Below are 13,624 nucleotides of genomic sequence, written 5' to 3'. Positions count from 1 at the left end.
TCAAGGTAGATAGGAGTGTTACCAAGTCCAAATACATTCTCCTCAGTGCATGACAGGCCAATAAGTAGGGAGACCAGGTGTTGGGTCATGGAATAGCAAGTTTCTGTAGACCTAGATGGCAAACTAATGTCCTGGAAAACCATCTCCCCAAGTCACAATTCAGGCTCCTTTCCTACGTGCTTGGTTGTTGCAAACTTCTTAGTGTCGGAATTCCTTCTTGTTAGAATCCTTTGTTCTTGTAGCTATCTGCCTGGGTCAGATCCCTGTAAACCTCCAACAAAACAAACGTTATTTTCTATTCTGCAATTTGTTATCTTTTTATGAATGAAAATGTGTTAAATATCCTTAAAGGTCAGAGCATTCAGAATAGGCTCTCCTGTATATTTCAGGCTCTAGGCAACATTGTTTTACAAGCAAGATGAAGCCTAGGAGACAGAGGATAGAGTTAAAGTCAAAGGAACAGATCTAATATGGAGTCAGATTTCTTCTGTTCTATTACCCGGGCAGAAGCCACTTGAGGATTTAAATCCCTTTAAGTTAAAAATAACTAAAACTTTAAAGGAATTTACATACATAGGTGGGAATATGCAAAGCATATCTGGAAAAGCACCCAAAGGATAGTAAACAGTGGCATCTCCAGAGAGGGCTGAAAGAACAGAGGATGAGGGAAAAGTTCCTTCACTTGTTTATTTTTGAGCTCTGTTTGAGTTTTTTTTAACCATTTGCTTGTATTTCTTTTTCAGTTAAAAAAAAAATATGTAATGGAACAAAGGAGTAACTAGCTTAGCAAATATAGCAGCCATGGAATCACTGAGTCATCAATTTTGATTCAAGCCAGAAAGCATTTATTGACTCTCTCCAATGGGCTCAGTCCTGTTTTAAGACTTCTTTTATTATTATTAATATTATTATTATTATATTATTATTATAATTATTACTATTACTATTATTACTATTATTTTATGAAATAATAACATGGTATACCTCACCCCTGCCCATGGCTGGTGGAAAACCAACTCAGTTTTTATTGAGTTGTTTTCCAAGGAGTAGAGATGAGTTATAAACAGAACACATCTTCAGGGTAAAACAGGCAGAGTGCTTTTCCAGCAGGCCAGACAGCTATGAAGGGTTTTCAACAGAGGGGCCCAGAAGCTGAGAGAGAAAGCCTCCAGGACACTACAAAAAGCTGCCCAAACTGCCTTCTCCATGGCACTACTGAAATAGGAAAAACAAATCTGACTCCATATTTGATCTGTTCCTTTGACTTTAACAAAGCCAAGTTAATATGCTCCGGTCTTTTCATGGGTTATGATGTCACAGAGGAGATGGACAGGTCAACAAGGAACCACTCTGCCGTGATCACGGAGCCGGGGAAACGGATGGGCTGCAAGATGTATGACGCAGCCACAACTGTGCCCGTGTTTCTAGGCAGGTACCCAAAGTCGCTTCGACAAGGTATCAAACACTTGTGCCCACGTCCTCATCAACAGACATGTATTAAAGAGAAATGGAAACATATTAAAGGCCAATACCCTTGCTGGGTACACCGTCCAAAGAGCAAGTCTCAGTTTGACAACTGGCCATCTCATTTCCCTGGGATTCATTCTTGGAGAACCTTAAAAACCACTCCTCTCTCCTCAAGAAGTGCTGCATATTTGTTCCATCTTTGGCTCAGGGATGGAGCACGTTCAAGTGAATTTTAATGTCTGCACAGATTTGACTGTCTTTCTCCAGGTTCATTAGTCCATTCAAAAGAGGCCTGAGGTAAGTCCATCTTCTGTAAGGTCTATTCCCTCCAGTGACAGCTCATTGAGCCTGCAATTAAAAGCCAAGTGAACAAGACTGTCTTCAGCTAAAAAGTTCACCCACCCTTCACTGTTTTCTTAATCTCATCTCCTGGCTAATTGCAACAGACTAACACCTCCCTCTGCCAAGCTACCCAACTATGTCATTTTGTCTCCACAAAGAGAAAGTAAGGTCCATAAAAGAGGAGACAACTCCATAGTCACCTCTGAATTCTTAGCATATAGTAATGTCAATAAATAGAACTATGGTTATTGCTACTTTCCTTTAAAACCTTTCTGGTTATTTCAATGAGACCTTGGAAGAGAGGTGTTTGCTGTCCAGTATCTTGATCCACAAGACTCTGGAGGCCTTTTTTGGAATGGCTGTTCACTGATTCATTCAAAACACAACTTATCAATCCAGGAGTAGCTGTACATTTCTGCCAGGAGTTTGTGGTCACTCTCATGCCAGAACAGCTTTAAACTATATACTTACTTTGGATTTGTTATTTTTCCCCTCTTCCAACAAAATTGACTATCCTTACTTTCTTGCCTTCAGGAATTTTTTTTTCCTATTTCACCCTTTAGTAAACCAAGATCCTCGGGATGGGCTTGGCCGATAATATGATCACCCATCCAACTCCTAGTGTGAGAGGCCTGGGGCTCACCTCCTGCCCTCCTGTCAAGGCAACTGAAAATCAGTTCAGGAGCCAACCAGCACCCCAGGGCTTCTAAGGTTCGCATATGTCCCAGAATCCCTGCTTTCTCATTTGTCTTGGCTTCTGAGAATTTCCCCTCACTTTCTTGACAATTAGTTGTGCAGCTTGAAAGATGAGGAAGGAAGGTTTTATTTCTTAATCAGCATTTTAAGGAACTTGTGTCATGAAGGTTTTCACGAGTTTCTAGAACCCTCCATTGCCAAGACAGAAAACACACTAGACATTTTCTAAATTTAGCTCTCATGTGCATTTTTTCTTTGTTTTTGTTTTCTTAACTGTTAACAGAATTTTTAAATTAAAAAAAAATAAGGCCCCAAATAGGATAGAATATTGAAGGGGCAAACAAAATTAAAGGGCAAAGACAGAAAAATGATAACTACTCTACAAAGTGAATAGAATACATACACTATGTATCAGATCAGCAATTCTTAGTAACAACTAACTGAAACATGACCCTGAGGTAAAATGTCTCTCCTGTCAGGAGATGGCCAACAGAAAATACAATTAAAACAACAAACTAATATCCTAAGTCTGGCAAGGTACAGAAGTCTACAATCTAAATGTGTCTTCTTCTGGAAAAGAGGGAGACTCACCAGCTCTTTTCTGTGGAGCCTGTGCCCACGGGAGGACGGTCAAGTGAGCTCTGTAAGTACCCAATTAGCAAAGTGAGTGATGAATAAATAGACGTGAACTTTGATGACAGAGATGATACTACTATTCATTTGTCCTGTAAAGTATGACTTCACGTTCAGTGATCAATATTTCGGCGTCCTCAGGGGTTGAGATTATAAGAAAAAGCACAGCCTGGGCCCAGACCTCCTCTTTCAGCTCGTGACACTGCACTTAGATGTCTCAAGGGCACCTCCAACTCCACCTGCAAAGAGCTGACTTCACGGTGCTCCTCACATAGCCATCCTGCCCAGGGCACCTGGTCGGGGGGTAAGGTCTCCCTGCGTCTCCCAACTCAGGCCCATCACTCACAGATGTGAATGGACTCCACATTCATGGCCCAGATATCCTCAGTCACAGAGTACCACCACCCTCAACTGACCTACCAGATACTCACTGGCACTCACTCAGCACTGACTGTGCTGGAGACCATGCTGCACACGGTGCACACGTTATCTCACTGGATCTCCACAACAGTCCTGGGAATTGGGTACATCACTGCTTCAATTGATTAGATAAATTGTTTCACTTCCTTGAGTGTGTCATCCAAAGTGACACGGCTACTGAGCCACAAGCCTGGGACTGAAAACCACTTGAAAACTGAACACTGCTACAGCTCGCAGCCACCCTACTCTGACTCATCACCTCCTGCCAATCCTTCTAAATGTTTCTAAGCATTCTACAAGACAAAAGTGATCTACGAGAGCACCCCGCTCCCCTAATTAAAATCTGTCAATGATGGTCCACTGTCCTTAGGAGAAAGCCCCACAGGGTCTGAGCACAGCCCAACGGCCCGGCATCCGCGTTCCCTGCGCGGCCTCGCCGCCTCACCCACCACCCAGCTCTACACGTGTCGTTTCCAGGACAGGGATGCTGACTCCGCACAACCCAGGGCTTGTCTCACTCGAACAATGATCACCTTCTTCAGTGCTCATCTTCTTAATTGCTGACTCTCAGAAAAATGTTTTCTTAGGATGAATCAATATCTTTTTCCTTACAACTTCCCATCATTGATAACGAGCTCCCCTGAAAAGAGAGAAGACCTAATTCTCAGTCTCCTTATCTGTAAAATGAGAATAACAAGGAAATATGTGAGGTTTTAAGAGAAATAATATTCATGTGAAGCTGAGGGACAATTCCATCCTACAGTAAGCACTCAATATGTGCTTACTTAATATTAATAAGAATATATTGCATTCCAGCAACCTTCAATCAATGTTTTATGACTTTTTCCAACAGACTACTGACAAACTGTTGGACGAACCCCTTTGAGCAGATCAGCACAAGCGTACTGGGAGAGGTAGGCACGGACTCCAGTTACAGATGCAGCCACCCAGCACTACGGGGCGGGGGCAGTTTGCTCAAACTCTTACATGTTGCTTGAGCATTTAGTTGTCGTTTTTGAATAAAGACAGGTGTTCTTTAGTCAAAGCTCCTGAAACATAAATCTTCAAAGATTGATGCAAATTGGGTTTCAAGTACAACATTCTCACTAGAAATTATTTGAAAATTATAGTCTTAGCTCCTCCGCACATCAAAAGGGCATGTTCTTAATGTATCTGACAAAATACACAGAAAGGGTTGTTTAAAAGAAATTAAGAAGAAGCCATCCTGAATAAGCTCTAAGTATGATCTGCACAAAGCCCCACCCAAGGGTCTCATTTCTCACTTCCACATAGGTGTTCAGGTAGCTTAACTTGGGTCTTGGTTTCTTATAACACGGGGCAGGGAATAGTTGTGGATAGATTTATGTAGCAAATATATACCTAGGGTATTTGCTGTGAAGGAATTCTAGAAATAAGAAGATTGATATATAGCCCCACCCATAAGAAACTCAGCCTTTCCATTTACAACAGTATTAAAAATAAAATGAGAAATACATTTAACAAAAAATTACAAGATTTGTACATTGAACTATTTGAAGTATCACCAAAATACATTTTAATAGATCTACATATATGGAAGACATCCCTTTTTCATGGAATGATAGACACTATTATTAAAAATGTTAAGACTCCTCAAAGTGATCTACATATTCAGTGGAATCACTATCAAAATTCTAGCTGCCTTCTTTGCAAAAATTGAAAAACTGCTCCCAAAATTCATATGGACGTGCAAGGGGCCCAGGACAGCCAAAACAACCTTGAAAAAGAAGAGTAAAGTTTGAGGACTCACTTTAAAGGGTACTAAAATGCTATAGAACTAAATCAGTATGGTATTGGCATAAGTTTGGATAAATAAATCTATGAGACACAATAAAAACCCAGGGGGAAAAAAACTTACATTTACAGACAGTTTTCCACAAGGGGGCCAACAACACTCCATTGAAAGAATAGTCTATTCAACAAATGGTTCAGGGACAGCTGGGTATCTGCAGGCAAAAGAATCAATCTGGAATCTGAACACTCATATTTTATATAACAAATAAAAATTAATTCAAAATAGGTGACAGACATAAATCTAAAAATTAAACCTATAAACTTTCTAAAAGACACAGTATAAATCTTTGTGGTCCTAGGATAGGCTTTGGTTTCCTAGATACAATACCAAGAGCACAAGTGATAGAAGAAAAAATCAGATAAACTGCACTTCATCAAAATTAAAACCTTTCTCTTACAAAGGACATCATAAGGAAAGTGAAATGACAGGGGAAATCGGTATCTCAAGTGATTGAGTGCGTGCTTAGCAAGAAAAATAAAATACATCAATATATCTAAATACCTCCCCTGTAAAGTAATTTTTTTAATGCTTAAAAAATATATAGTGAAAGGACAATGTGCAGAATATAAGAAAAATTTTGCAAAGCATGTATCTAATAAGAGAGTAGTATCCAGGATATATAACAAATGCTTACAACTGAACAATACAAGAAAATAGAACCAATTTTTATATTTACCACGAATTAAAATAGATATACAAATGGCCAATAAGCATATGAAAAGATGCTCAGCATCACAAGCGAAATCTAAATCAAAATGAGATCTCATTTTACACCCACTTGGATGGTTATTACCAAACATGGACAATAACAAATGTCGTTCAGGAGACAGAGAAACCTCATATGCGGCCTGTGGAAAGGGACAATGTTGCAGCTTCTTTGGACAAGTCTGGTATTTCCTCAAAAGCTTAGAGTTATATGGCTCAGCAATTCCACTCCTACATGTAGAGTCATCCCTCAGTATCCTCGGGGGGTTGGTTTCAGGAACCCCACACCATGGATACCATAATCCAAGGATGTTGGAGCCCCTTTACAATCAGCCATCTGGATCCGTGAATTGGAAACTACAGATATAGCAGGACAACCATACAGCTAACAGAATGAAAACATATTCTCATAAAAAATTTCACATCAATATTCATAGCAGTATCATTCAGAGTAGCCAAAATTTACTAACAATATCCATCCATCAATGAACGGATAAACAAATTTACCAAGAATAGGCCCACAATCTTTTGGTCATTGAAACTTTGACAAAGGAGGTAAGAACATACAATGGAGTAAAGGCAGCCTCTTCAGCAAATGGTGTAGGGAAAACTGAACAGCGGCATGTAAATCATTGAAGTTAGACTACTCCCTCACAGCATACACAAATATGAATTCAAAATGTGTTAAAGACTTAAACATGTAGACAAGACACTATAAACCTCTTAGAAGCAACCATAGGTAAAACATCTAACATACATCTCAGCAATGTTTTCCTAGAGCAGTCTACTCAAGCAATAGAAAAACAACCAAAAATATACAAGTGGGATCTAATTAAACTTACAAACTTTTGCACAGCTAAGGGAACAGTAAGCAGAACAAAAAGACAACCAAATTATGGAACGGGAGAAAATATTTGCAATAAATGAAACTGATAGGGGCTTAATTCCCAGAATATGTAAACAGCTTTTACACTTAATAAGAAAGAAAAACAAACAATTCAATTAAAAAATGGGCAGAAGTCCTAAAGGAACATTTTTCAAATAAAGACGTACAAATGACCAGAAGGCACATGAAAAAATGTTCAATATCATTATCAGAGAAATGCAAATCAAAACTGCAATCAAGCATCACCTCTAACCAGTCAGAATAGCCATTATTCAGAAGTACACAGACAATAAATACTGCAGAGGCTGCGGAGAATTGGGAACCCTCCTGCACTGTGGTGGGAATGCAGTTTGGTGGAGCCATTGTGGAAAACTGTATAGATGTTACTCTAAAGACAAAACATTGACCCCCCATATGAACCAGCAATACCACACCTGGACATATATCCAGAAAGAACCCTAATTCAAAAAGACACCTACACCTCAATGTTAACAGCAGCACTATTTACAATAGCAAGAAATGGAAACAACCTAAATGTCCACTGACAGATGACTGGATAAAGAGGTTGTAGCATATTTGTCCAATAGACTACTATTCAGACATAAAATAATAATAAAATAATGCCATTTGCAGCAACATGAATGGACCTGGAGAATGTCATTCTAAGTGAAGTAAGCCAGAAAGAGAAAGGAAAATACCATATGAGATTGCTCACATGTGGAATCTAAAAAAAAAAAAGAAAGAAACAAAAAGATAAACTACGGAACAGAAACAGACACAGAGTCATAGAAACCAAACTATGGTTACCAGAGGGGAGAGGGTGTGGGAAGGAATAAATTGGGAGTTCAAGATTTGCAGATACTGAGTATGTAATGAATAAACAGCAAGTTTATACTGTATAGCACAGGAGAATATATTTAATATCTTATAGTAACATGTTTAAAAAGAGTATGAAAATGAATACAGGTATGTTCCTGTTTAACTGAAGCGTTGTGCTGTACACAAGAAACTGACACAACATTATAAACTGACTAGACTTCAATGAAAATATTTTTAAATAGACCAAAAATGAAAAAAAAGAAAAAGATATTATCAAACAAAAAGAATAAAGTACTGATTCAGGCTACAATATGGATGAAAGTTGAGACATTATGCAAAAATAAGCCAGACAAAAAAGGCCAAATAGTGCCCTTTAAGGTGAACTGTATCTAAGCGTTTATTGTACTACTCCTGTACATTTTCCGGAGGTTTGAAATCTATCAATATCAAAATAAAATGTATTATTCATTAAAAACTTAAAACGCTTCCTCACAGGAGGGCTTTAATTATTAAATGCAGAAATGCATGTAAAGCTCTTGGAACAACACTTTGCACGTCCACACACAATCACTGCTGTCACTGCCACTCAGAGGGCGGTGTCAGCGCTGATGAGAGCTGCCTCCACTCGCTCCCCTGCAGACAGTAGTGGAGGCCTGAGCTCTGACAGGCAGGGTGAGCGTGAACCTGGGTCAGACAGAGCCACGTCCCAGACTCTGCGTTACCCAACTTTTTCATACAAACTGCAACATGTAATGTAAACACGCTAGGGGGATGTATCTTACAACACAGGGAATACAGACAATGTTTTACAGTAACTATAAATGGAGCATCTATTGTACACCTGAAACTAATATCATATTTTAAATCACCTATATCTTTATAAAAAATTAAAAAAATAATGTAAAAATCTTATCACTTTAATATTCAATTCGGTTTTTAAGTAAATAATACACAGCTTAGAATATATAAAAGCATTTAATTGTGCTGTTTGATTACATATTTATTTACATTCAGCCTCTTGCTTAAAGAGAATTTAAACTATTTTTAAACACAGCTTAACAACCATAGCAACAAAAAGGCAAAACTGAGAGTGAAGAGAAAATGGAGATTCAATACTTAAATGAAACCAGGGGGAGATAAACTCATAAAAATGGATTCCATGAACTCAGGGCAAGTGTTAAAGGCCGACTAGAAATTCAGCTCTAAGATTCTTGGCAGCTAAAGCAAAAAGAAAAAGATGATGGGGCGGGTGGTAGAACGTGTTCTTAGCGTGCACTGGGTCCTGGGTTTAAGCCCCAGGGCCTCCACTAACAGATAAATACATCTAATAACCTCCCCCCCAATAGAGCACCAAAGAAGAGAAAAAGAGAAATTTCTTACCCAACAAACCCTGATTTTAAATTTGGATTAAATACTTAAAAAAGAAAAATAGAAAAGATAATTGACACTGTGAAGGAAAACCCCAGCTGTGCTAACAAGCTAAGTCACAAATCTAAGTGTGATAAGTGTCGGTTTACTGATCTAAGTTTTGCTGGGCTACCTGGTAAACCTGCAGTTTAGTGTCAGTTCACTGAGCTAACAAGCTAACTCGTAACTCCAAGCTCAACAATTGTCAGTAACGTGATCTGTTCCAAATTGATAAGCTTCAGTGTACTGATCCCTTGCTTTTTGTTGTTTGACCCTTATTGGCTAATAGCCCCATACTTGTAATTAACCCTATAAAACCTCATGTGCACGTCTTGGAGGTTCTAGGAGCTTCGGAACAGAAGCCTCTCTGAGCCCGCCAGTGTAATAAATCTCAGTACTCCAAGCCTCTGAGTGATTCTTGTTTTTTGGCTGGCGTGTTGTTTCCGTAACAACAAAAGCAATAATGCCCGTGAGATTAATCTGCGGTGGCTGCTGGCAGGTCCCCATGTCTCACGTGGGAAAATCTGAAACATCCTCCTCACCACTCAGAGTCATCATAAGCCCACCCCACCCCTCCTGCCCTTAAATGCAGGAGCACAGTCAGGGCCTGGACTTTGCTGTCTCTGTGTCATCACAGTGAGACAGGATGGAAGGGGGAAGAGCACAGCCATTCAAGGAAGGCCACAGCAATTAACAACAGAATGGTGAAGGATTAAACCGCCAGTAGGCCTTGAGGCTCAGGATGAAGAAATTTAACTTCTAGCAGATCTTGAGCTTCAGTAAACACCCATTGTAATAGTAACATGGTGAATAACATGCCCCAGGCACCATGGCAGTCCCAAGGCTAGCCACAAAAGGTCACAGGTTGGGAAATGGCCAACTCCCAGGGAGTCCCAGCCCCTTGCCCTAAGGCTGGTCCTTCTACTTATTAGCAAATGAAATCACCAAGCCCAAGAAAACAAGCAACACAGCGCCACCTCGCGGTCACCACTCTCTCTCCCTCTTCGGAGAAGGCCGACACTCTGTGTAGTGTGTACCTACTTTAAATCTGAGCATCAAACCCCCACACCTCGTGACGTTTCTCTTGCCTGTCAATGTATCTCTCTGAATAAATCTACCTTTACTTAACACTGGCTTGCTCTTGAATTCTTTACTGCATGAAGCCAATGAACAAAATCTGGTGGGCCACATCCCAGGGGCTCAACCAAAGACTGGAACACAGCCCTTCTCATGCCCAACGTTTTTTATTCTTCTATCAACAGGACTGGGCTGTGAAGGGAGGTCTGAGGCCCCAGCTACGGGACAGAAGCAGCCTCCTGGTCTCCAATTGGCGTGCAGCCTCTCCCCCAGCATGGGCCTTGGGGTCTGCCCGGTTCTCTGCGTTTTTTTGTTGTGCTGACTCCCGAGCCAGACAGCGTACTCCTAGGCCTGACCCCACAAAACCCTTCTCTCCAAAATACAAGCACATCATGTCACAATCCTCTTGTTCAACCAGGAAATGTTCAGCCCACTTTTCTCCTCCCAAATAAAGGAACCCAACTGTCCTCCGTTCCATCACACCACTTCTTTCTTTGTGAGAACTCTGCACTCGCCACAGTCCATCCTGAACGCAGGTGCCTTGCTGTCTGGGACTGAGATGTTTCTTTCTCACACAGCTTGCGTCCTTTCACTTTCCCCTTGTTACCTTAAAAAAGCCTTTCCTGAGTCACCCACCCTTCTGATTCTGAACTTCACAAAGTGCTGTGGTTGCAGTCACTATGTGCATACCTCCCAGGTTTTGGCTGGGTTTCCTCCGAAGGTCTTCATTAAGGAGCTGCATCAAGAAGTTTAAAGAGGCTATTCTTACATCTGAGTGGAGGAGCCTGCAATAAATTTAAATGGCTTTGAAGAGAGAGTTAACCAGGGACAGAGAGGTCGCAGGTCCTAGTCAAAAGTGTCATGAGGCAAAATGTTCTCCCAAGGCTCAGAGTGGCTTCTGAACACGGAGTCGGCAGGGAGGAGGTGACAGCCAGTGAGTGGGGTCAGCGATACAGGGTACGCTCCCCCAGCTGGGGAAGAATAGTTTTTTTCTAGTTTTCCAGTTTCTTACTACCTTTTTCTCTTATTGTCACATACCATTTCCTACGAATTAAGCATATCAATGTCAGTCATTTGGGCCACTTGGGAGAAGCTTCACGATGGCATTCACAGGGCTGGGGCATGACAGCCACACCAGTCTAGGTTGAAAGACCAGTGGGGATTTTTCCAAGGTAATCACTGACATGCAGCAAACTCCCCAGCTTCAATGACCTCATCTCAAAGTGGGGCCAATAAAACTACCAAGCAAAGTGCGTGATGATTATGGCCCACATCTGTTTACTAGGTAAGTGCCAGTGACAGCTGCCGCTTAATGGGGAATGAGTACAATCAATGAGGCCCTGTCTACCTGGCCACACGCGCCCTGCCTTCCTGCCTTGGTGCAGCGGCAGAGTTTGTTTAGCTGAGATGAACGCCCCCAGAGCAGCCCCGATGGGAAAACCCCCAGCTCTGCACAGCGAGGCGTGTTCCTTTCCTTCTCAGAGCTGATCACAGTTTGCAGTCGTCTGTTTTTATGTTTATCCCTTTTGTAACTGCCTCTCCTCCAGAGTTTTTGCTCAGGCAGCACAGGGCCAGGTGTGTCTTGCGGCCTGCCAGATATTCTGGGCAGGGAAACAGCCAACCCCACATCTGGCTCTGGTGCTGAACGGAGAGGGCAGAAGGCCCAGGGGCCCATGCTGAACCGAGGCCCCTGCACCCAAAATTATGGTCTGACTTTGGGCAAATTACACAGTGTTTTTTACCCTGAGATTCCTCATCTGTCCATGAAAATAACTGCCTATGGCACGTAGAGTTTCAAGGATTAAAGGAAATCACCAAATTCACAACCTAGCCACGGGGCTACTAGTGCATCCTCAACAGATAAATGCTGCCTTTACGGATCTGACACACGCTAAACCGGGCGGCCGCACACAGTGAACACTGCTAAGTGCCAGTGTGTTAAGTGCTTCATGTGTGCTATAATATTCTTTAGAATTTACAACAATGCCAGGAAGAAACGAATATTATCACGCCCAATTCACATATTCAGCAAAAGGTTAAGAGAGGTTACATTCTAGTCCAAGGCCCTATGGTGATGAAATGGCGATTTAAACCGGAATCTGGGCCCAGGCCTGGGCTCCAACTCTCTCCCATCCACCTGACCACTTGCCTATGAATTCCACTGGTCCAATACACAAGTTTGCAGCCGGCCAGCTCTTAAACGCAATGTGTGCCACCGTTTGTCAATGTTGGTTAATGACCATAAACTGTTCTCAGAAAGCACTACAGTAAAGAAAGGTGGACTTAAGGAATTCTGCCTTGCGTTCTCCTGTAATGTGCAGAAACCCTTCCCTACACCTCCAAATCCAAGTGTATGCTTCCTCCATGTTTATGTTTGCACACGGCTTATTAAAGTAGAAGGTACCTGCAGTAATTCCATCTCGGTTGCTTTCCAAGGTTGCAGATTATCCATAATCAGTCTGTGAACGAAAATGTTACAATGTGAATGAGAATACTGCAACCATGACAGTAAACAAAGAATACTGAAACCAAGTCATTAGCGGCTGCTGCCACCCCCCAGCAAGGACAGGCCTGCAGCCCAGCCGCTACAGCAACTCACAATGGTGCCCTCTGAGCAGACTCAGAATAAGAAAGGACAGGCTACTGGCCCTAGATAGCTAGGTGCTTGTCTAAAAAATGAATTCAGTGAGTCCAAATATTTGCTTCCTCCCATACATACAAAAGCACTAAATTCTTGAAGTTGAGATACCTGGCTTTCTTTAGATAACAAGCAATCTTTTATTGTTCCAACAACCTGGTCTTTGTTGTAAAGCTCCTATATATCCTAGCTCTTCCTCAACCTCTTGGGAGCAGTCCCTCTGAGATATGTGAGAGGCTGTCATCCCGGCTCGAGTCCTCCCGCCAAATAAAACATAACTCTTAACTTTTAGGCTGCACATGTATTCCAGTCAACAGTTTTGGACACCATGAAGGGACCTTCAGCTGATTTCTCTCCACCTGAACTCTCCGAGTAACCAGAGCCTTGGTACCAGCAGTGGCCCTTTGTGCCCATCCGCCTCCTCGGGGAGTCCAGATAAATTTGGGTGAGTCTCTCCTGGTCCTCGGATCTCACATATTGGTTGATGATCCTGAGTTTTATCTGGCGTTGTATCCAGGTACGTGGCCCTCCAGTTGAAAGAAACTGGGGTGAATTGCCCACCCAGTGGAGACATACTGGGTGGGGTCTGGTTGAAAGATAACAGGATATACCCACCTTGAGGAGATGTCCAAAGTGGGGCTGGTGGAAACATATGAGGAAAATACTCACCCAGTGGAGACATCCCGAATGGGTCCAAGTT

Source organism: Vicugna pacos, unplaced genomic scaffold (genome assembly GCF_048564905.1).
Source record: "Vicugna pacos unplaced genomic scaffold, VicPac4 scaffold_21, whole genome shotgun sequence".
NCBI classification, from domain to species: Eukaryota; Metazoa; Chordata; class Mammalia; order Artiodactyla; family Camelidae; genus Vicugna; species Vicugna pacos.
This window is presented reverse-complemented; position numbering follows the sequence as displayed.